We start from the raw sequence: 23017 nt of genomic DNA, 5'->3' as shown, positions 1-23017 counted from the left end.
TTTGACCCAGCAACGATGAAGGATCGGCGATATACTTCCAAGTCAGGATGGTGTGTGACTTGGATGGGAACTTGGAGGTGGTGGTGTTCCCAGGCGTCTGCTGCCCTTGTTCTTCTAGGTGGAAGAGGTCGCGGGTTTGGGAGGTGCTGCCGAAGAAGCCTTGGCAAGTTGCTGCAGTGCATCTTGTAGATGGTACACACTGCAGCCACGGTACGCCGGTGGTGGAGGGAGTGAATGTTTAAGGTGGTGGATGGGGTGCCAATCAAGCGGGCTGCTTTGTCCTGGATGGTGTGGAGCTTCTTGAGTGTTGTTGGAGCTGCACTCATCCAGGCAAGTGGAGAGTATTCCATCACACTCCTTACTTGTGCCTTGTAGATGGTAGAAAGGCTTTGGGGAGTCAGGAGGTGAGACACTCACTGCAGAATACCCAGCCGCTGACGTGCTCTTGTTGCCACAGTATGTGTGTGGCTGGTCCAGTTAAGTTTCTGGTCAATGGTGACCCCCAGGATGTTGATAGTGGGGGGATTCGGCAATGGTAATGCCGTCTTGCAAGTTCAACTTGCCTGAATTCCACTGAGGGACACAAGCTACAGGAAACTCTTTACTATCCGGCACCGACAGGACCGGCGTGGTGCCGGTTTATCAAAAAGTCCGGATTACAGAGCGGTATAGTTTAAAAGCTACGAGAGCTCCGTACACAGCAACAAATCCAGGCTTCCCTGTTGCTTAGCAACAAGTGCAGGAACCCCGGTTACACAGCCACAGATCCAGGAACTGCCACTAATATGAAATAAAACTTACCTGAACCTACTCCTGAATTTTGCCGGTTAACAGAGATTTCCGGTTATTTAGGTGCCGGTAAATCGAGAGTTTCCTGTACATTGTTGTCGATACTGTCTGAGGTCATCCCTCCTTCCTTAGCTCCCTTCCTTCTTTATTTTCTTTCTTCCTCCCTCTCTCTTCTAATTACTCTCCCTTCCTTCCTCGATCAATCGCCTTGTCTTTTGCTCTGTGTCTCCCCCTTCCTCACTCTCTTTTCACCTTCCGTCGGGTGTCAGCCGCGGCTCAGCGGTTCGCACTCTCGCCTCTGAGACCGAAGTCTTGGGTTCACAGCCTGCTGCTCCAGAGACTTGCAGCACTCGATCTGGGCTGACACACCAGTGCCGTACTGAGGGAGTGCTGCACTGTCAGAGGTGTCATCGTTCAGATGAGACCTTAAGCCGTGGCCCCCTTGTGAAATGAAAACAGAAAAGGCTGGAAATGCTCAGCAGGTCAGGCAGCATCTGTAGAGCGAGAAACAGAGTTAACGTTTCAGGTCGATGACCATTCATCAGAACCCTCTTGTGACACTGTATCAAAGAGCAACGGAGTTCTTCCTGGTGTCCTAACCAATATTTATCCCTCAACCAACATCTAAAAGCAGATGATCTTCTCATCATCACATTGCTGTTTGTGGGAGCTTGCTGTGTGCAAATTGGCTGCTGCATTTCCTACATTACAACAGTGATAGCACATCAAAAGTACTTCATTGGCTGTAAAGCACTTTGGAGTGCTCTGAAGTCATATAAATGCAAGTCTTTCATTGAATACCTTAATAGGAAGATGTGATCACTGAAACATTCTTTTTTTTACTCACTCTCTGTGTTGCCTGAAGAGATAATTGTATGTTAATCGAACAATCCGAAATTTGCTCCTAAAACCAGTTTAAAAGTTAACAAAGTCTCGTTAATCCTCACAGGTCTTATTAGGATCTGGGAGAGCAGTCGCAGTGTTCCAGATGGTTCTGTACAGCCAGACACTTTGAACGAAACATTAGCTTTGACACACAATCTTCTGCTATGGTGGTGAAAAGGAAGCAACGTTACTTGATTTATTCATGTGCAAATTTCCAAATAAATCTTGAAAGTGAGGACATAATTTGACGCTGTCAAGACAAAGATAATTTTAAACCCTCAATTCTCCACCTCCTGTAGCTGTCAAGACAGTAGCAATTTTAAACTCGACTCTGCACTTAATCTGCTTATCATTGCAGACGAATTCACACTCATTTTATTCAAGGCAGGGCTAATTTTGATAAGAGTTCAGGCCAATATCAGAATATGATTGACCACGAGTTTGATGTCGTGATTGAAACATCAACTGGTGCTCAGTCAGAATGAATACAATTCAACGAATGCAATGATTCATTCAAAGTGCTTATATTAACCCTTTCTCCCACATTCCTCAGTTAGTGAAGAGAAGTTTCTTTCTTCTGATGCCTTAATGAGCCTTATCAGATGAGCTGTGTGGACTGGGAAGGTCAACAGTGTGATCCTTAGTTTTACCATGAGTGTTAAGTGGCTTCTCTACAGGATTTCAAGGAACTGGCTGAGTGTGTTTAAAACAATTGTGAATAATGATAATGACATTCAGTCTTTCTACATTTCACTTTTTGGGCCTTCTCTACTAGTTTTTAACGATTTTAATTAGTTCCCTGATGCGTTGCAAATCCAGCAGATTACTCGATCAATTCAGGCTGAGCGTCAGCTTGGCTCAGTTGGTAACACTCTCGCCTCTGAGTTACGAGGCCCAGTACATAATTAAGCCCATGTAATCTAGGCCGGCATCCTGACTGCAGCAACGAGGAGCTCCTGGACTGGCGGAGGCACTCTCTGTTGGATTAAACCGCCCACCTGCTCATGCCACACATTCGAAGAAGACCAGGGGAGTTCTGGTGATCCGACCAACATTCCTCCCTTAAACAAAACCACCAACAAGAACACAATCAACAGCTTAGGTGGCCATTTAGCTCATTGGCTGTTTGTGGGGCCTTGCTGTGCATCAATTTGTTCCCATAACTGCGACATAACAAGAGGGACTACACTTCAAAAGTTAAGCATTGGCTGTAAATCGCAGTGCAATATGCCGAGAATCTGATAAGGCACTATATAAAGGCAAATTGTTTTTTTCTAAGCATACAAAGCTGATCACCCGCCATGGCCTGAGACTTCCTGCTGCCTCTGTTCTTTCGCGTAATGACTGAGAGATTACCACAATATTAAAAATCATGCGGTCGCTGTTTACAAACCTTTACTTCCTGTTGTCACGTTTTTGGCACATTTTTGCATCTACTGTTTCTAGTGTAAAGTAATATGTGTCAGCCGTGGCTGGTAGCACCCTTGCCTTTGAGTCACAATGGCTGTGGGTTCATAGTCCCACTTGAGCGCAAAAAGCTAGGCTGACAGTGCAGTGCAGTGCTGAGGGAGTGCTGCGCTGTCGGAGGTGCCGTCATTTGGATGAGATGTTAAACCAGGGACCCGTCTGCTCTCTCAGGTGGGCGTAAAAGATCCCATGGCACTACTTTGAAGAAGAGCAGGGGAGTTATCCCTGGTGTCCTGGGCCAATATTTATCCCTCAATCAACATCACTAAAAAAAACAGATTATATGCTCATTATCACAATGCTGTTTGTGGGAGCTTGCTGTGCACAAATTGGCTGCTGCGTTTCCTACATTACAACAGTGACTACACTTCAAAAGTACTTCATTGGCTCTAAAGTGCTTTGGGACGTCCGGTGGTCTGAAAGGCGCTATATAAATGCAAGTCTTTCTTTTCTTTTTTTTATGTTTATTTTTATAATGAGCATTACCTATGTAAACACGTCACGCTATGATTATACCCAGGGGGCTTATGTAAACTTGTCAGGGATGAAATGGGTCTAGGTTGGTCGTGCTAAACAGTGAATCAGCAGCCTTTGCTACGCCCTGCCCGACGAAAAATTAAATCAGGCGGGGTGTAACACGGACTGCCAACTCACTGCCAACCATTTTGCCCAGCTCCACACCACCGACAAGCTTAGATAAACAATCCCATAAAATCTGAGTGTAATCAGAGCATAACATGTCTCCCTGAGCAGTTTTTCATTTTAAATTCGCTATCGCCTGTTTTCTGCAACTGCCAAAGACCAAATTCACCTCCACCATGCTGTGATTACACACACATAAGAACATAAGAAACAGGAGCAGGAGTCGGCCATTCGGCCCCTCGAGCCTGCTCCGCCATTCAATAAGATCATGGCTGATCCAATCTTGGCCTCAACTCCACTTTCCCGCTCTCTCCCCGTACCCCTGGACTCCCTTGTAGTTCAAATATCTGTCAATCTCCGCCTTGAATATATTCACTGACTCCGCCTCCACAGCTCTCCGGGGTAGAGAATTCCAAAGATTCACGACCCTCTGAGAGAAGAAATTCCTCCTCGTCTCCATCTTAAATGGGTGACCCCTTATTCTGAAACTATGCCCCCTAGTTCTAGATTCCCCCACTAGGGGAAACATCCTCTCAGCATCCACCCTGTAAATCCCCCTCAGTATCTTATGTGCTTCAATAAGATCACCTCTCATTCTTCTAAACTCCAATGAGTATAGGCCCAACCTGCTCAACCTTTCGTCAGACGTCAACCCCTTCATCCCAGGAATCAACCTAGTGACTCGTCTCTGCACAGCCTCCAATGCAAGTATATCCTTCTTTAAATATGGAGACCAAAACTGTACGCAATGCTCCAGGTGCGGTCTCACCAGCGCCCTGTAAAGTTGCATCAAAACTTCCCTACTTTTATACTCCATACCCCTTGCAATAAAGACCAACATTCCATTAGCCTTCCTAATTAGTTGCACAATGTATCAGGGTGTGATTTTCAGGGGCTCCAGAGGGTGGGAATGGGAGGGTGGCACACCGAGAATTACGATGCAGCACTTACCACCCCAGTTCCACCGGTCACAGAAATGAGCAGCCAGACTGTGCGCCTGTTTGAGGTGGGAGGCTGCTTTCAATATGCTAATCGAGTATTACATCATTTGTAAGGCTCTGACGCAATACCTGGAAACCAAGAAAAACAGAGACTTGTATTTCTATAGCGCCTTTCACGCCCTCAGGACGTCCCAAAGCGCTTTACAGACAATGAAGCCCTTTTGAAGTGGAGTCACTGTTGTAATGTGGGAAACGCGGCAGGCAATTTGCGCACAGCAAGCTCCCACAAAACAGCAATGTGATAGTGACCAGATAATCTGTTTTTAGTGACGTTGGTTGAGGGATAAGTATTGGCCCCAGGACACCAGGGAGAACTCCCTCTGCTCTTCTTCAAAATAGTGGCTGACGTAGGAAAACTACCAGGCACTTGGTCTAAGCGTTAAACAAAGCTTTAATCAACTGTTTTACAACATGGAGGTCTAGTTGTGTCCTTCACTAGTTCCTGTTAAGAATGTCCTGCGCATGCTGGGCCTGGGCCCATTCCTGAGTATTTACACTCCCCCTGGACAGCACCACCCACAGGCCACTCAGTATTATTTCACAAGTCTTTCTTTCATGAATGACTGATTCATGTCAGTGGCCGTGGGATCTTTTACATCCACCTGAGAGAGCAGACGGGGCCTCGGTTTAACGTCTCATCCAAAAGACGGCACCTCCAACCCATGATCTTCAGCCATGAGCTCAATAGCTCAAATCCTGAAGTGAGGCTTGAACTCATTATGAGGAGCGGACTGAGAGGAATGAGTGCTAATAACTGAGCTAAGCCGACAGGGAGCATTAACGACGCCAAATCAGGAAGGAACGACGAGGCGGCTCCTAGCTTGTGTTTTAAATGTCCCTTGTCTGTAGAAGGACAGGAGGGCTGTAGGAAAAAAGGAGTTCTGCAGTTTGAGGTCCTGTGAAATAATGGCCCGGAATCTGTGGTCAGCGGCGAAGCAAAGGCGCTCGTCGCTGTGCCCGAAGAAAGCTTCCCACAAAGATCTCGCGATCGCTGTGGCGAGGAGTTTTCCTTTGTCAACATGCAATTGCGATCAGTGCAGCGCAGTGGGAATCCCATAGCGCAATCTGCTGTGACGTCAACAAGCAGCCAATCACATCGCGGCATTCTCACGGACAAAGAAGCAGGAAGTGAAGAAGTGCTTTTATTCTGACTTCTTAAAAATATTATCGAGGGCAAAAACAAAGATTGGAGCTCTCACATGGGGAAAAGGTAAGCCTGAAATAAAGATGAACAAACTTTTTTTTTTTTTTTTGAAGTGTCTTAACAATTGTAATTTTTATTAACATGGATAAATTTGACACTCCCACAAAATTAAAATTAGCATTTCAGGGCCATAATGTTTGTTCAGCAGTCAATAGGCTGTTAAAACCCCAGTTACGCCTAATCAAACAAGTTCTAACATTTGATGGGGTGTTTAACAGCGATATTACTATGGAAAAACCCACGTTTTCGGCTGTTTCCCTGGTTGCACTGATTGCCAGCTCTGTGGAGGGTGGGTTGGGCCACAACGCAGCCAGTGTCGGAGCGGTGACTGACTGACTGCAGCTTCTGGATTTCTGCGTTAGGATGCGCGTGCGCTCAATCCTGAAGTAGTGGTCGGTTTCGAAGGGTTTCGTTCAGCTGTTCGTTCACTGTTATTACCCGCTGCAAACTTTGGGCCAATGAATGAACTGGAGCTGAACAGGTGAGGAAGCGTGTTTACTGCAGCACAGCAAGGATGCAGGGAGGAGGCAGACGTGTGGGATGGTACGTCATCTACAGCGGGGGGGAGAACAAGAGAGAATAGTCCAGAGGAACAATGACCATTGTGGTAAAACCAAAATAGAGAGAAACAAGCAAAAAGTTTAAATGGAGAAAGAAAGTTTGGAGGCTAAAGTTGAATGAAGATTGCTACAGTACAACTGTGACTACACTTCCAAAGTGCTTCATCAGCTGTAAAGTGCTTTGGGACGTCCTGAGGTCATGAAAGGAGCTATATGAATGCAAGTCTTTGGGCTAGAAATTTGTAGATTTAGCGTCACTCCGTAGCGCCAATAAATGGCGCTAAAACAGCCACCGCCACTCTTTCGCCAGCTGCTGACATTTCCTACGGCGGCCGTCTTTTTTGCCCTATCTTTGTGCTGCCGGTAACTGGCAGCGCCATCCCCAACTAATTGGCGCTGGGTCCTAAGCACAACAGGTTAACCTGTGAAAGCAGGCAGACAGTGGCAATGTCTGCACCTCTTAAAGAAACACAAACATCTTTCAGGTAAGTTTGAATTCAAGGCTTTGGACTGGGTATTTTTGATTTTATTGAAGTGGTGGCTTGCTGCAATAGATGTAAAAAGTTTTTTTTAAGTGTGCAGAGAGTGCTGCTGGATGCTTGCAAGGGCTTGGATGGTAAAGGAAGGCCTTTGAGAAGACAGAACATGCTGCGAATACTCAGCAGGTCATGCAACATCTGTGGAGAGAAAAACAGAGTTCATGTCCATGTTCCAGCATTTTAGGCTGTCATTTCACATTTACAGCACCCACTTACAGAGAGAAGAGGAAGACGCAGAAGAGGAGGAAGCAGATGGTATGATGCATCCCAGGGAGCCCCTTTGTGGCTGGGATATCCAGGATGGAATCATCTGCCTCCAGTCCCAGTGACCATAACCCCAATTCCCTTTTCAATATTAGTCCCACACCTTACCTTCCATCTGTAACTGACCGTCACAACGTCCTCTTGGCCACAATGCTGAAATAAAAGCCACCACAAAGCAAACTTTACAATCCACCGATATAAATCTATCCATCCAATGTGACATCAAGAAATCAACTAATCACTCATATGCATTCTCTTAGTGAGTGTCTTGTGTGTGCCTTTGCCTATCCTCCTGATGTCACGCAGTGCTACCCCAGTGGCTGCAGCATGGCTGGTGAAAGGCTGCTGACTTTCAGTGGGGGAGACTGCAAATAGCCTTGCTGGTTGACCTTGGGGAGCTGGTGGCTGGGAGTGTTTAATCAATCTTCCTCTTGTTCTTCTTCACTCTCCTCGCCCTCTTCTTGGTCACCCACTGGCTGGGCAGGCTGCATTTCTTGGGTGTGTGAAATGAGGAAGGCACAAGGGTGGAGTTGTGGTGATGGAAGGCTGGGAAAGTATGAGGTGCATGACAGAAGGAGGATAACGTATGAGGATACCAGCAGCTTTTATCCTTTCAGCTCTGCTGCTTGCCAAAGGCTCAATCATGCCCCTGCCAAGAATGGCCTGCACCATCTCCTCCAAGAGGGTGAGGTGAGGCTAGGAATGGCTAGAATAGGCCCCTCGAACCCGCTCCGCCATTTAATGAGATAATGGCTGGAAATCCAAATTCAGTACCCTGTCCCTGCTTTCTCCCCATATCCCTTGGTCCCTTTAGCCTCAAGAAATATATCCAACTCCTCTTTGAATATATTTAATGAATTGGCCTCAACTGCCCTGTGTGGCAGAGAATTCCACAGGTTCACCACTCTCTGGGTGAAGAAATTCCTCCTCATCTCTGTCTTAAATGGCTTACCCCTTATCCTTAGACTGTGACCCCTGGTTCTGGACTCCCCAGCCATCGGGAACATCCTTCCTGCATCTAGTCTGTCTAGTCCTGTTAGAATTTTAGAAGTTTCAATGAGATCCCCTCTCATTCTTTTAAACTCTAGCGAATATAAGCATAATCGACCCAATCTCTCCTCATACGTCATTCCCGCCATCCCAGGTATCAGTCTGGTGAATCTTCGCTGCACTCTCACCATGGCAAGAACATCCTTCCTCAGATAAGGCGACCAAAACTGCACACAATACTCAAGGTGTGGTCTCACCAAGGCCCTGTTCAACTGCAGAAAGACTTCCTTGCTCCTGTACTCAAATCCTCTCGCTATGAAGGCCAACATACCATTTGCCTTCTTAAACGCCTGCTGCACCTGCATGCTTACCTTCAGCGACTGTTGCACAAGGACACCCAGGTCTCATTGCACTACCCCTTTTCCCAATCTATTGCCGTTCAGATAATAATCTGTCTTCCTGTTTTTGCCACCGAAGTGGATAACCTCGCATTTATCCACATTATACTGCATTTGCCATGCATCTGCCCAATCACCCAACCTGTCCAACTCATACTGGAGTTTCTCTGCATCCTTCTCACAGCACACACGCCCACCCAGCTTTGTGACATCTGCAAACTTGGAGATATTACATCTAGTTCCCTCGTCTAGATCATTTATATATATTGTGAATAGCTGTGGTCCTAGCACCAATCCCTGCGGTACCACACTAGTCACTGCCTGCCACTCGGAAAAAGACCCATTTATTCCAACTCTTTGCTCTCTGTCTGCCAACCAGTTCTCTATCCAAGACAGTACCTTACCCCCAATCCCAGGTGCTTTATCTTTACATGTTAATCTCTTATGCGGGACCTTATCGAAAGCCTTCTGAAAGTACAAATACACCACATCCACTGGTTCTCCCTTATCTATTCGACCAGTTACATCCAGCATTTAAATCCTGTTTTTTCTGTTAATTTCTCCCCTCCCCACTAATATCTGGCCATTTTCCTATTTAATTGACAGAAATAGATCAATAGTAGCTAGGTGGAATGCACGGTTATTTGGCTGTAGTGTTAGATATTGAAATGGGTTCTGTTCACCTGGGGGAGTGCACAGAGCTGACTGGCTGTGTGCAAGTGCTTTTAGAATAAATGGTCCGAGTTCCTCGCTAGGAGCCCAGTCAAACATAGAAACATAGAAGATAGGAGCAGGAGTAGGCCATTCGGCCCTTCGAGCCTGCTCCGCCATTCAACGAGATCATGGCTGATCATTCAAACCCTAGCACCCGGTCCCTACACCGACAGCCATCTCACCCAAGCCCTATCCCCGTAACCCCATGTATTTAATCCTCCCTAACACTAAGGGCCAATTTTTATCATGGCCAATCAACTTAACCCGCACATCTTTGGACTGTGGGAGGAAACCGGAGCACCCGGAGGAAACCCACGCAAACACGGGGAGAATGTGCAAACTCCACACAGACAGTCACCCGAGGCCGGATTTGAACCCGGGTCCCTGGCGCTATGAGGCAACAGTGCTAACCACTATGCCACCGTGCTCCACTTCCAATTATCAATGTTTGCAAAGACTCTTGTATATGTTACACTAAAGCAATTGAGTCATCAAAAAATGACTTAACGTAGTCAGGAAGAGCGCTACTGAATTTAATTCTATGATGCGTTGCTCTCGCAAATGCAATAATGAACAGCCATTGTAGGAAGATGTTTTAAATTAGTTTATGTCCTTCTTGTAGTGGCAGCTGTGGCTCAGTGGGTAGCACACTTGCGTCACTGAGTCAGAAGGTTGTGGGTTTTAAGTCCCCACTCCAGAGACTTGAGCACATATAAAGCTTGGCTGACACTCCCAGTGCTGAGGGAGTGCTGCACTGTCGGAGGTGCCGTCTTTCAGGTGAGATGTTAAAACGAAGCCTCGGGTGGACGTAAAAGATCCCACGGCACTATTTCTAGGAAGAGCAGGGGAGTTATCCCCGGTGTCATGGCCAATATTTATCCCTCAACCAACATAACAAAAACAGATAACAACAGAAAATGCTGGAAAAACTCAGCAGACCAGGCAACATCCGTGGAGAGAAATTAAAGTCGACGTTTCGGGTCTAACCCTTTTTCAAAACTGGAAAGGAAATGAAATAGATCGAAAGGCAGGGCTGGGAGAGAACAAAAGAGAAGAGACATTAAGAGGTATTCAAAATGAGACGAGATGGTGATAGGACAGTGGAGACAAAAGACGGCACAGATTAGGTGTGAAATGCGCTGGCAGAATGGGAGACAGCTGCCATGTGCCACCGTCCACACCAATGCTTCGACATGTCTTCCTTTTTGCTCAACCGAGGATTCCCTTCTACCGTGGTTGACACGGCCTTCGACCGTGTCCGTTCTATCTCCCGCACTTCTGCCCTCACCCCTGCCCCTCTCTCCCGGAACCATGATAGGGTTCCCCTTGTCCTCACCTTTCACCCCACCAGCCTCCACATTCAACGGATCATCCTCCGCCATTTCCGCCACCTCCAAAGTGATCCCACCACCAAACGCATCTTCCCCCCCCCTCCCCTTTCAGCATTCCGTAGGGACCACTCCCTTCGAGACACCCTAGTCCACTCCTCTATCACCCCCAGCACCCCTTCCCCTTCGCCTGGCACCTTCCCGTGCAAGCGCAGGAGATGTAACACCTGCCCTTATACCTCCCCCCTTCCCACTGTCCAGGGCCCCAAACACCCCTTCCAGGTGAAACAGCGATTTACTTGTACTTCTTGCAATCTAGTATCCTGTATTCGCTGCTCACGATGTGGTCTCCTCTACACTGGGGAGACCAAACACAGATTGGGTGACCGCTTTGCAGAACACCTCCGTTCAGTCTGTAAGGGTGACCCCGAGCTTCCGGTCACCTGTCACTTTAATTCTCCGCTCCACTCCCACTCAGACCTCACCGTCCTCGGCCTCTTGCATTGTTCCACGGAAGCTCAATGTAAACTCAAGGAACAGCACCTCATCTTCCGATTAGGCACTTTACAGCCTTCCGGACTCAATATCGAGTTCAATAATTTCAGATCATAACCTCGGCCCCTATTACATTTTTATTTATATTTTTTTATCCACACCTTTGTTTTGGTTTCCCCCCCCCCCCCTTTCCTTTTCTTTTCTCTCTCCCACATGGCAGCTGTCTCTCATTCTGCCAGCGCATTTCACCCCTAATCTAGAGCCGCCTTTTGTCTCCACTAGTCCTATCACCATCTCGTCTCGTTTTGAATACCTCTTAATGTCTCTTCTCTTTTGTTCTCTCCCAGCCTGGCCTCTTAATCTATTTCATTCCCTGTGCCTCTTTAGTCTTGATAAAGGGTTTTGACCCGAAACGTTGACTCTAATTTCTCTCCACGGATGTTGCCTGGCCTGCTGAGTTTTTCTAGCATTTTCTGTTGTTATTTCGGATTCCCAGCATCTGCAGTATTTTGCTATCGTAACAAAAACAGATTATCTGGTCATTATCACATTGCTGTTTGTGGGAGCTTGCTGTTCGCAAATTGACTGCCGCGTTTCCCACATTTCACCAGTTACTTCATTGGTTGTAAAGCGCTTTGAGATGTCCGGTGGTCGTGAAAGGCGCTATATAAATGCAAGTCTTTCTTTCTTTTAAGGTACCGGCATGTTAGTTCAGATGGTGCTACGTTTACAAAGCAGAAAATCAAATACAAGCAAATTAGCATCACTTCATGTCCTGACAGTACAACATGGAACAGGTCCGTTGTCCCTCTACTGTTTGGAGACATTCTCAAATCCTAACTGTGTGAAGACAAGTTGACTGAAAATATGAATCAATCTCATGCAAATGTGAAAAGGAAATTGAGCATTAATATTTCATGATTTTAACTGACTTCCAGGGGGTCGATGATGAGCCCCACACTCATACATCCTGAAGTCAGTCCAAGTCATGAGATGGAAACCAAACACCTAAGGCAGAGACTTAAGAACAAAATCCAGGCTGACTCTCCAGTGCAGTGCTGAGGGAGTGCTGCACTGTCGGAGGTGCCGTCTTTCGGATGAGACGTTAAATCGAGGCCCCGTCTGCCCTCTCAGGTGAACGTAAAAGATTCCATGGCAGAAGAGCAGGGGAGTTATCCCCAGTGTCCTGGGCCAATATTTACCCATCAACCAACATCACTAAAACAGATTATCTGGTCATTATCACATTGCTGATTGTGGGAGCTTGCTGTGTGCAAATTGACTGCCGTGTTTCCTACATTGACTACACTTCAAAAAGTACTTCTTCAGCTGTAAAGTGCTTTGAGACTTGATGAGGTCCTGAAAGGGTCTATATAAATACAAATCCTTTCCTTCTTTCCTGATGACCTACTGCAGGTCAAATAGGTGGGCAAACCTGCTGGTGAGGCAGGAGGAGCTTTACACAAAGACATTAGGGTCATGTTCACCTTCACCACCTGTCAGAACAGATCGCCCGCCCATTGTAGGACTTGCCCGATTTCCATCCCCAAGCGCTACCATCATGAGTGGAAAAAGTGCACATGGATAAGAGAGTTATATATAAAAAAAATAACTGTTGAAAATACTTTTTATAATACAGGAAACTCTTTTTTATCCGGCACCGACGGGACCGGCGTGGTGCCGGTTTATCAAAAAGTCCGGATTACAGAGAGATATAGTAAAAGGTACGAGAGCCCCGTACACGGCCACAGACCCAGGCGTTCCTGTTGTATGGCAACAGGTGCAGGAACCCCGGTTACACGGCCACAGATCCAGGAACGGCCACTAATATGAAGTAAAACTTACCTGAACCTACTCCTGAATTTTGCCGGTTAACAGACATTTCCGGTTATTTAGGTGCCGGTAAATTGAGAGTTTCCTGTATTGGTGCTTATTTACATCGAAATTTGGGTGCTTTCAACAGCTTCCATTGATCAAGACTGTCTCTTGTGAAGTCAAAGGCTAGGATTTTATCAAACAGGAGAATTGGTAATGCCTGTGTGCGTCTTTTAAATAATAAACCAGACAGAAGCTGCAAGTTTTGGAGGCTTGATCTTTTTTGCCCCAAGCTTTCTCTGACCTACCTGCACACAGCTTACCATTAGTCTGAGCCTGCTCCCTCTGATTGTCTATTGAAAGAAGCACTTATGTTACAGATGCAACATTCAGTCAGGATGTAACGATCTCACAGCATTCTTAAAGCAATGGGCCAGATCTTGCTGGAATGGGTCATTTGTTTGTTCGACTTTTTCCTACACCTAAAAGATGGAGGAGAAAGTCTAACTATGGTGCACGGCAATCTTCATTCAACTTTAGCCTCCAAAGTTTCTCTCTTCATGTAAACTATGCTTGCCTCTCTCTATTTTGGTTTTACCACGATGGCCATTGTCCCTCTGGACTGTTCTCTCTTGTTCTCCCCCGCTGTAAGTGATGCACCATCCCACACTTCTGCCTCCTCCCTCAAAAATCTTCTTGCGCTGCGACTTGCTGGAAGTGCGAGCTGATAATGGCGCGGTGAGGGCAGCGGGGCATCTGGGGCCTTAGTGAACGATGGCACCAGCAGTCTATCTCCTTCACCCATGAGATTGAAGGACTGAGAGAGAAACAGAGGAATGACGGAGACGGAAGTAATGGAATTAGAGTCAAATTAGCTGCAGAAGAAATAAAGAGGGAAAGAAAGATTGGATTGACAGAGAGAGAAAAGGGACAGAAAGGGAAAGGAAGAAAAAAATTAAGGATTTAATATTTGACATTTAAAAAAATCTCTAACAAGAATTTGCTACATGCAGGAATGAGACCGAACAGTTTAAATTGTCCCCTTTCTGGGGCAGAGAGGTTGATTGGCACTGCATTAACAATGATCACATCATTAAAAGGTTACTTACGCTGTTAAGTTCCAGCTCTAACTTTCTACAGCGACTTCAATAGGCGGTTAATGTGCAAATCCAGCAAGTTCTTAAAAATAATGGGGAGGCACAGGGCGAGAACGCCGTTTTGTACAAAGTGACCAGCAAGTTCTGCAGATTCGCAACGCATGCCGTGTCTCTTAATCCCTTGAACCTGCTGATGATTTGCACATTAATAAGGGCATGCATCGTTAAATATGCCGTTATTTTTCCAGCAGGATTCGGCCCATTTTTGCTGAGGACCGGAGGCAAAAAATGCTGTCCAACAGCCATTGATTTTAACACGCTCAGCTACTCCTGACCTCTCCATTCTTCCCCCAAGGTGGCCAGAAAACTGTCCCGCAAAGGCCACCAAAAGTAAATGTGTACCTCACTCAGGTACAGAAAATAATCAAAAAGGCTACTGGAATGCTGCCCTTTAGATCTAGGGGACTAGAATACAAGTGGGGAAGAGGTTATGCTGCAGCTATACAAAGCCCTGGTTAGACCACACCTGGAGCACTGTGAGCAGCTCTGGGCACCACACCTTAGGAAGGGTATCACAGAAATCACAGAAACCCCACAGTGCAGATAGAGGCCATTTCGGCCCATCGAGCCTGCACCGACACATATCCCACCCGATCCCCGTAACCCCTGCACCAACACATATCCCACCCTATCCCCGTAACCCCACGTATTTAATCCCCCTAACACTAAGGGTCAATTTATCATAGCCAATCAACCTAACCCGCACATCTTTGGACTGTGGGAGGAAACCGGAGCACCCGGAGGAAACCCACGCAAACACAGGGAGAATGTGCAAACTCCACACAGACAGTCACCTGAGGCCGGATTCGAACCCGGGTCCCTGGCGCTGTGAGGCAACAGTGCTAACCACTATGCCAGTGCAGCGTAGATTTACCAGAATGATACCCGGACTCCAAGGGTTAAATTACGAGGAGAGATTACACAAATTAGGGTTGTATTCCCTAGAATCTAGAAGGTTAAGGGGTGATCTGATCAAAGTTTTCAGGATATTAAGGGGAACAGATAAGGTAGATAGCGAGAAATTGTTTTCACTGGTTGGGGATTCTAGGACTAGGGGACACAGTCTAAAAATTAGAGCCAGACCTTTCAGGAGTGAAAATAGGAAACACTTCTACACACAAAAGGTGGTAGAAGTTTGGAACTCTCTTCTGCAAATGGCAATTGATGCTAGATCAATTGTTAATTTAAAATTGGAGATTGATAGCTTTCTGTTAACCAAAAGGTATTAAGGGATATGGACCAAAGGCGAGTATATGGAGTTAGGTCGCAGATCAGCCATGATCTCATTGAATGGCGGAGCAGGCTCGAGGGGCTGACGGGCCTACTCCTGTTCCTATGTTCCTCCTTGAAATGTTCCTTAATGAATACATGCATTGTACCCACCGTGAACATGGATAACACAAACTCCAGCAACTCACTTCTGGTGGTCTGAATGATTCTATGTACAGTTCTTATAATCTGCCGGGTGCACTTAAAGCTTTTCATGTCCCTGACTTTCTAGAGCATAATGGTGAACCACAAAGATTGCCATAAAACACAGCAAGTAGAAAGGACTGCTCTGTACTTCACTTGGGATCAGACAGGGACATTGCTGAGGCATTATCCTATACAGGAAACTTTCTGGTATCCGGCACGGACGGGACCGACGTGTTGCCGGTTCATCAACAATTCCGGATAACCGAACGCTATAGTAAAAGATACGGAGCTCAGAGCTCCGTATAAAGCAACAAACCCTGTTGGAACAGCTTCAAAACAATTGGCACAAGTTGCAAGCATCTCTGTAGCTTAGCAACAGCTTCAGCTACACCCTTGCACAGCAACAAATGGAGTAAAAAAAGTAACTAATAGTAAAAAAAGTTACCTGAACCGACTCCTGAATTTTGCCGGTGGATAGAGCGTTCCGGTTATTTAGGGGCCGGTTAATCATAGAAACATAGGAGCAGGAGTAGGCCATTCGGCCCTTTGAGCCTGCTCCGCCATTCAACGAGATCATGGCTGATCATCCAAACCCTAGCACCTGGTCCCTACACCAACAGCCATCCCACCCAAGCCCTATCCCCATAACCCTGTAACCCCATGTATTTAATCCCCCCTAACGCTAAGGGCCAATTTTTTTATCATGGCCAATCAACCTAACCCGCACATCTTTGGACTGGGGGAGGAAACCGGAGCACCCGGAGAAAACCCACGCAAACACGGGGAGAATGTGCAAACTCCACACAGACAGTCACCCAAGGCCGGATTTGAACCCGGGTCCCTGGCGCTGTGAGGCAACAGTGCTAACCACTATGCCACCGTGCTGCCCATCGAAAGTTTCCTGTACTTACTTCGCCAGACACTTAATCATATGTCAAACGTGGGTATCGGGAAAGCAAGTAAACTCAGACAGCCCTTAACGGTTTATGCATCAGGGGTTAAATTAGAAAGAAAATCTATTTTTGTTTTAAATTTATGACTTATTTTGCCACCGTGCCAGTTCACTGTGGAAAATCAAGTTACCAAATGCTTTGAGATTTAGTTAAACTAATCCAGATGCAATATTGTCAGCCTCAGCACAGTGGTAGTATTCTTACGTCTGAATTACAAGGTTGTGGGGTCAATTCCAATCCCACCCCAGTGACTTAAACACATTATCTAGGCTGACACTCCAATGCAGCACTGAAAGAATGCTGCAGTGCAGGAGGCGCCGTCTTTAGGATGAGACGTTGAACTGAGGCCCTGTCTGCCCCCTCGCAGGTGGACGAGGTGCTGTTCGAAGGAAAGCAGGGGAGTTCTCCCGGTGCCCCGACCAACATTTATCCCATAGCCACCAAAGAACAGATGATCCGGTCATCGATCGCATTGCTGTTTGTGGGATCTTGCAGTGCGCAAATCAGCTTCTGTGTTTCCGTGCAGTACAACAGTGACTATAATTCAAAAGTACTTCATTGGCTCTAAAGTGCTTTGGGATGTCTTGAAGACATGGAAGGCGCGATAGAAATGTCAATTATTTTATTTTATTGGCCCAGAAATTCGGGTCTACACAGGTGAGTACGCATGGGGTACTCACCCGTAAGCCCAACGGAAGTGCCGGTTTCCTGCATGCACTGCGCATGCGCGGGAAACCGGCACTTCCATTCCCCTAAAAGAAGGGGTTCAGAGTTCAAACGTGTGCGCAGGAGAGGCTGCGTGTGCGCATTGAACTTACGTTTATTTTGCAGGTTTTCCCGGGAGGGTAAGTCTCCAGATGTTACACATATAAAAAGCAGTCGCAAGGCCTGCTTTTTACAAGGTAAGTGGTGAATTAATTAAAATTAAAACATTTTTTCCACAGGTTTATTATTTTTAAATACTTTAAAGAAAGGTAAGTTTATTTTTAGCCCCGTTAGAAAATAAAAAATGTTTTTCAAAAATTTAAATTATTGTTTAAAATAGTTATTTCATGTAATTTATAGTTTATTTAAAAAATGTGATTTAAAAAAAAAAATTATTTGAAGATTTAGTGATGTTTTGGGGCTTATAGCATTTATAAGTTTGACAGCCCCTCCTGTCAAACTTATGAATGAAGCATTCCCTGCTACCATTGGCTCCCCATGGCCCACGTGATCCCAGGGGACTCATCGAACTAACTGCGCCCCTGGGATATGCAAGCACTGCGCGCCGGCAGTTGGAGGAGGCCCAGGATCGGAATCCCATGCGGGCCCACAGCTCAACGGCCGGCGCGCAAGGTAAGTGCAGGTCAGAGGCTTACACCCGCGGGAAGCCCTCGACCCGAATTTCTGGGCCATTGTTTCTGTTCTTTCATAAGTATGCAAATCTTGAACTTGAATACTCCCAAGATAAGAATCTGCAGCCTTGTCCTGGAGTATTAGAGTGTAAAAACCTGGAAGAGTCACAGACAAAAGGACAAAGTATCTCCTTCAAATGCTGATGTCAACGAGCCTTGAAACTGCTCACCAGGTGCAATGAGCAGCCGAGAGGTTGCTGGAAACAAACATAGGGGGGAATGAGCCCTCATATTTGTGCACTAGTTCCTTCCAAAGGCCATGAGGTCCTGGCTCAAACTCATGATCAGTTTACAGATAATCAAATTGCATAGGAATTTTTTTCAATAATCTATATATATAAAACGGTCTGTCTTTCTGCCTGTCTTTCTGCCTGTCTTTCTGCCTGTCTGTCCGGCTATACAATCAAAAGTTATAGAGCATACCTGCACATGTGTTATATCAAAAGAAAGCTTATGATTATTGAAACCTCATAAGCATATTTACTTTTTGCTCAGACAAAAATTGTTCAGGCAGTATACATAAACCCTTCAAAAACCTTCAAAATTCCACTCAGTATCCACTCATTACCACTGAGTGACGTGAAGGTTGACCAATCCTGTGACGTGATGATTGACCAATCCTACAGTTCAGTCACCTGATGGTTGACCAATCGTTGCGTGTGTGGGCGGGACTAATCATTCTCCGCTCAGGGACCTGGCAGCCATTACACACCAGCCAGGCCTGAAGCTAAAAATATGGCAATCGAGGTCAGTATCTTTTTAAAAAAAAATAAGATTTACCAAAAATGTTTTATAAGTACTTTAACTTTCATCTTTGAAGGTATTAAAAGCTACAAACATTTAGGTTAAAAAACAGTGGAAAATACCTGAGGCCCCGGGGCCTAGGCTTCTCCAACTGCCGACAGCCCAAATCCAGTCCCAGGCTCCCGGCCCAGACATCGACCAGGCCCAAAAAAGCCCTGGCAACGCCAGCCCCCCCCAGCTAGTAACAATATATATAAGAACATAAGAATTAGGAGCAGGAGTAGGCCATATGAGGCCCCTTGAGCCTGCTCCACCATTCAATAATATCCTGGCTGATCTTCTACCTCAAGTCTACCTTCCCGCCTGATCCCCATACTCCTTGATTCTATGTGTCCAAATATCTATCAATCGCAGTCTTGAATATACTCAATGATTCAGCATCCACAGCCCTCTGGGGTAGAGAATTCCAAAGATTCATAACCCCCTGAGTGAAGAAATTCCTCCTCATCTCAGTCCTAAATGCCCGACCCCTTATCCTGAGACTATGACCCCTAGTTCTAGGCTCCCCAGCCTGGAGAAACATCTTTTCAGCATCTAGCCTCTAAAAATTTTATACATTTCAATGAGATCACCTTTCATTCTTAAAAGCTCCGGAGAGTAAGGGCTGGATTTTCATTGAGGAGGCGGGTTTTAGTCCCGCCTCCATCGAGTTCTAGCCAACCCACGTGATTTTGACTTGATTGACCTTGTTGAGCCCACCCAGCGGGCTCAGCAGGCCAATTATGGGCCACCCGGCAACAGGGGACATCACAGATTGATATTTCATCTGTCAAGACTTTTTGACAGATGAAATATCAGTGTTTGACAGCTGTTTGAAGCTGTCAAACACTGACAATCTGTACTCCAGGTTAATTCCTTCCTCTCAGGATGATTTAGAGATCTCCCTGGAACAGAAAGCTGAATGCTGCAGATTTTGACAGCTGGCGGCCATTCTGCTTTCTGTGCCGATGAGATGAGGGACTCCTGAGACCTGAAGGAAGGAAGGCTGTAAAGGTAAGTAAAGGTATGTAAAACTTATTTAAACACGTTATACACACCAAACACACTTACCTCTGCATTCATGCACCCATCACTCACCTGAACACTGGACATCTCGACGCCTCCAAGCCCTTCATCCCGACGGTCCGCCTCCTCTAACTTGGCGTGGTTTGGAGCCGTCGGGAATCCCACACTTCGACATTAAAAATAGGGATTAGGCTAAAAACTGCCTGTTAACTACCTGTTAACAGGCAGTTAATTGGCACTAATCCCCTTCCCGCCTCAGGGAGGCGGGTCCCAGTGCGGGTCGGGTACCCGCCTCCTTTGAAACTGGCATGGAGGTGGGTTGGGTGCGGGATGGGTTTGTGCCCCCCGATTTTGGGATTTTAACACCCTGCACACCTCCAAACCCGCCTCCACGGCCCAATAAAAATCCTGTCTTATAGGTCCAAACCACTCAATCTTTCCTCATAGGACAACCCTCTCGTCTCAGGAATCAATCTAGTGAACCTTCGTTGCACCCCCTGTAGTGCAAGTATATCCTTCCTTAGGTAAGGTGTCCAAAGCTGTACAGTATAGTATGTAGGTAAACATTCAGAGTGAGGCCATTAGAGGGTCTTGACCTGCAATATGCACCTTGATGGGAAAATTATTGAGGAGAGGGGAGATTTTAACTGCCAATGGGTTTGTAGTTTCTGTTCCCCCACCACCCACCCCAGCCTGTGGCAGTATGAGGGCCCCGCCATTTTAACCGGCAAGCCACATGAACACGTAGCCGGTCGCGTTCCTGACCAGAATGGGTGGGAAGTGGGCGGGAAAGGGCTGCCAGCCTGCAGAAAATCCAGCACTCGGGTAAGTTGGGGGAAAGGGTTTGGAGGGCGGTGGGGGGGTGGTGGGGGTGAGGGGGGGGTTGTTGTTAGAGAAGAGAATTCCTGCTTCTCCAGGCCCACAAAGGACAGGAAAGATATTGGCCCAGAACTTGGTGTCGGGGGCTTGCCGCGCGTGCAAGCCCCCGATGTGCGCTCACCCTGCGCGCCGACATCTGAAACCTGGCCCGCAGTGGATTTCCTTTCAGTGGCCAGGTTCTGATGTCGGCGCGCTGTGCTAACCTGACCCAACGGCGTAGTTAGTGCGATGTGCCGGCTGGGATCAGGTGAGCACTGTTCAGCCAATCAGGGGAGGGGAAACTTCATTCATAAGTTTGAGTGTAAGAACTGTCAAACTCATGAGAAGTACTGCACCCCAAAACACTACTTAAACTTTAAATAACATTTTTAAAAACATCCCAATCATTAAATTAAGTATAAATAAGTTTAAAAAAATAATTTAAACAATAATTTTTTTTTTGAAAAAAATAAATTTTTAATAAAAAGGGTCTAAAACTAAACTTACTTTATTGTAGATTCTTTAAAATAATAAAACTGTGGGAAAAAAAATTCTAAATTGCACTAAAACACCACTTACCTGTAAAAATAAATACTTACGTGTGCTTTTTACAAGCGTAAAGACCGGAGGCCTTTAGACATGCGCAAATCCCCCAAAACAGAGGAAATCCAAGACGCACGCGCTGCCCCCTACAGCGCATGCGCTAGCCTCTTCAACTCTTGGGTGAAAGGACAGGAAATGCCGGTTTTCAGCGCATGCGCTGTGCATGCTGAAAACCGGCATTTCCTCCGGCCAGACGCATGAGTACCCCTTCCGTACTCACGCGTTTGGGAGGAATTTCTGCCCCATTGACATAAATTTTGTAGAATTTACAGCACGGAAACAGGCCACTTGATCCAGCTGGTCTATGCTCCACCCGAGCCTCCTTTCACCCTACTTCATTTAACTTATTCAACATATCCTTCTATTCCTTTCTCCCTCATGTGTTTATCGAGCTTCACCTTAAATGTATCTGTGCTATCCGCCTCAACTACTCTCTGTGGTAGCGAGTTCCACGTTCTCACCACTCTCTGGGTAAAGAAGTTCCCCCTGAATCCCCTGTTGGATTTATTAGTGACTATCTTACATTGATGACCCCTAGGTTTGGACTCCCCCTCAATGGAAACATCTTCTCTACATCTACCCTATCAAACTCTTTCATAATCTTGAAGACCTCTATCGGGTCACCCCCACAGTCTCCTCTCTAGAGAAAAGAACCCCAGCCTGTTCAGCCTTTCCTGATAGATATAACCCCCCAGTTCTGGTATCATTCTTGTAAATCTTTTTTGCACTCTTTTCCAGTGCGTCTATATCCTTTTAATAATATGGAGACCAGAACTGTACACCGTGCTCCAAGTGTGGTCTAACCAAGACTCTATACATGTTTAACATAACTTCTCTGCTTTTCAATTCTATTCATCTAGAAATGAATCCCAGTGCTTTGAATGCTTCTTTTATGACCTTATTTCCCTACAAGCCTTTGAGATATCTGCGCTCCTCCAATTCTGGCCTCTTGTGCATCCCCGATTTTAATCGCTCCACCATTGGCGGCCGTGCTTTCAGCTGCCTGAGCCCTAAGCTCTGGAATTCCCTCCCTAAACCTCTCCACCTCGGTGTCAAACTGTTTTTTGATAATACTCTTACTAAGCGCCTTGGGATGTTTTGCTGCCTTAAAGGTGCTATATAACTACAAGTTGTTGTTGCTGTTTTAGTGCCTCTATACCCCTTTTTATAACATGGAGACCAGGAGGACCTTCAGCACTCTAACCTGGAGGACCTCTTCAGCTTCCCGCTTCTCTTCATGCTGGCCTTCACCTGGAGGGAAAGGCACGGAGGTTTCCCACTCACCCAGAGGTTTCAATCGTTGCTGGGGCTCGATGACATCATCGGACCCTGATTAGCATATGTGAATCAGGACCCCGGCGGGTTTCAGGCGTTCGCCTGAATCGCCTGTCCAAAAGCCCCTGTTGTAAGTGGAAGTGGTGGGATCCGGGAGGCTATCCGGCGAGAAAGTAACCCTGGGATGTTTTAACTGTCCTCCCGCCCAGTGGGGTGGATGGGGGGGTGGGGGGGCTATAGATAAAATTTCCCTCTTTGCGTTTTTTGTCAATTAAAAATTCAGAGAAGAAATTCACTATTGCACCGTTTGGGGTGCTAATTCTTAAAAGTTCGAAAAGTTAGCGCCGGGAAATAATGATTTCAAACTTTTGAAAAATTCGCTGTTTGTGCTCGAGGAAAGAAGTGCAGAACTAAATCAAGCGCTCCACTTACTCATTGGAGCCAATCGGCAGCAGGCA

Source organism: Somniosus microcephalus, chromosome 8 (genome assembly GCF_052327205.1).
Source record: "Somniosus microcephalus isolate GS21.2 chromosome 8, FLI_Smic_1.0, whole genome shotgun sequence".
In the NCBI taxonomy this organism is placed as follows: Eukaryota; Metazoa; Chordata; class Chondrichthyes; order Squaliformes; family Somniosidae; genus Somniosus; species Somniosus microcephalus.
Note: the sequence above shows the minus strand (reverse complement) of the source record.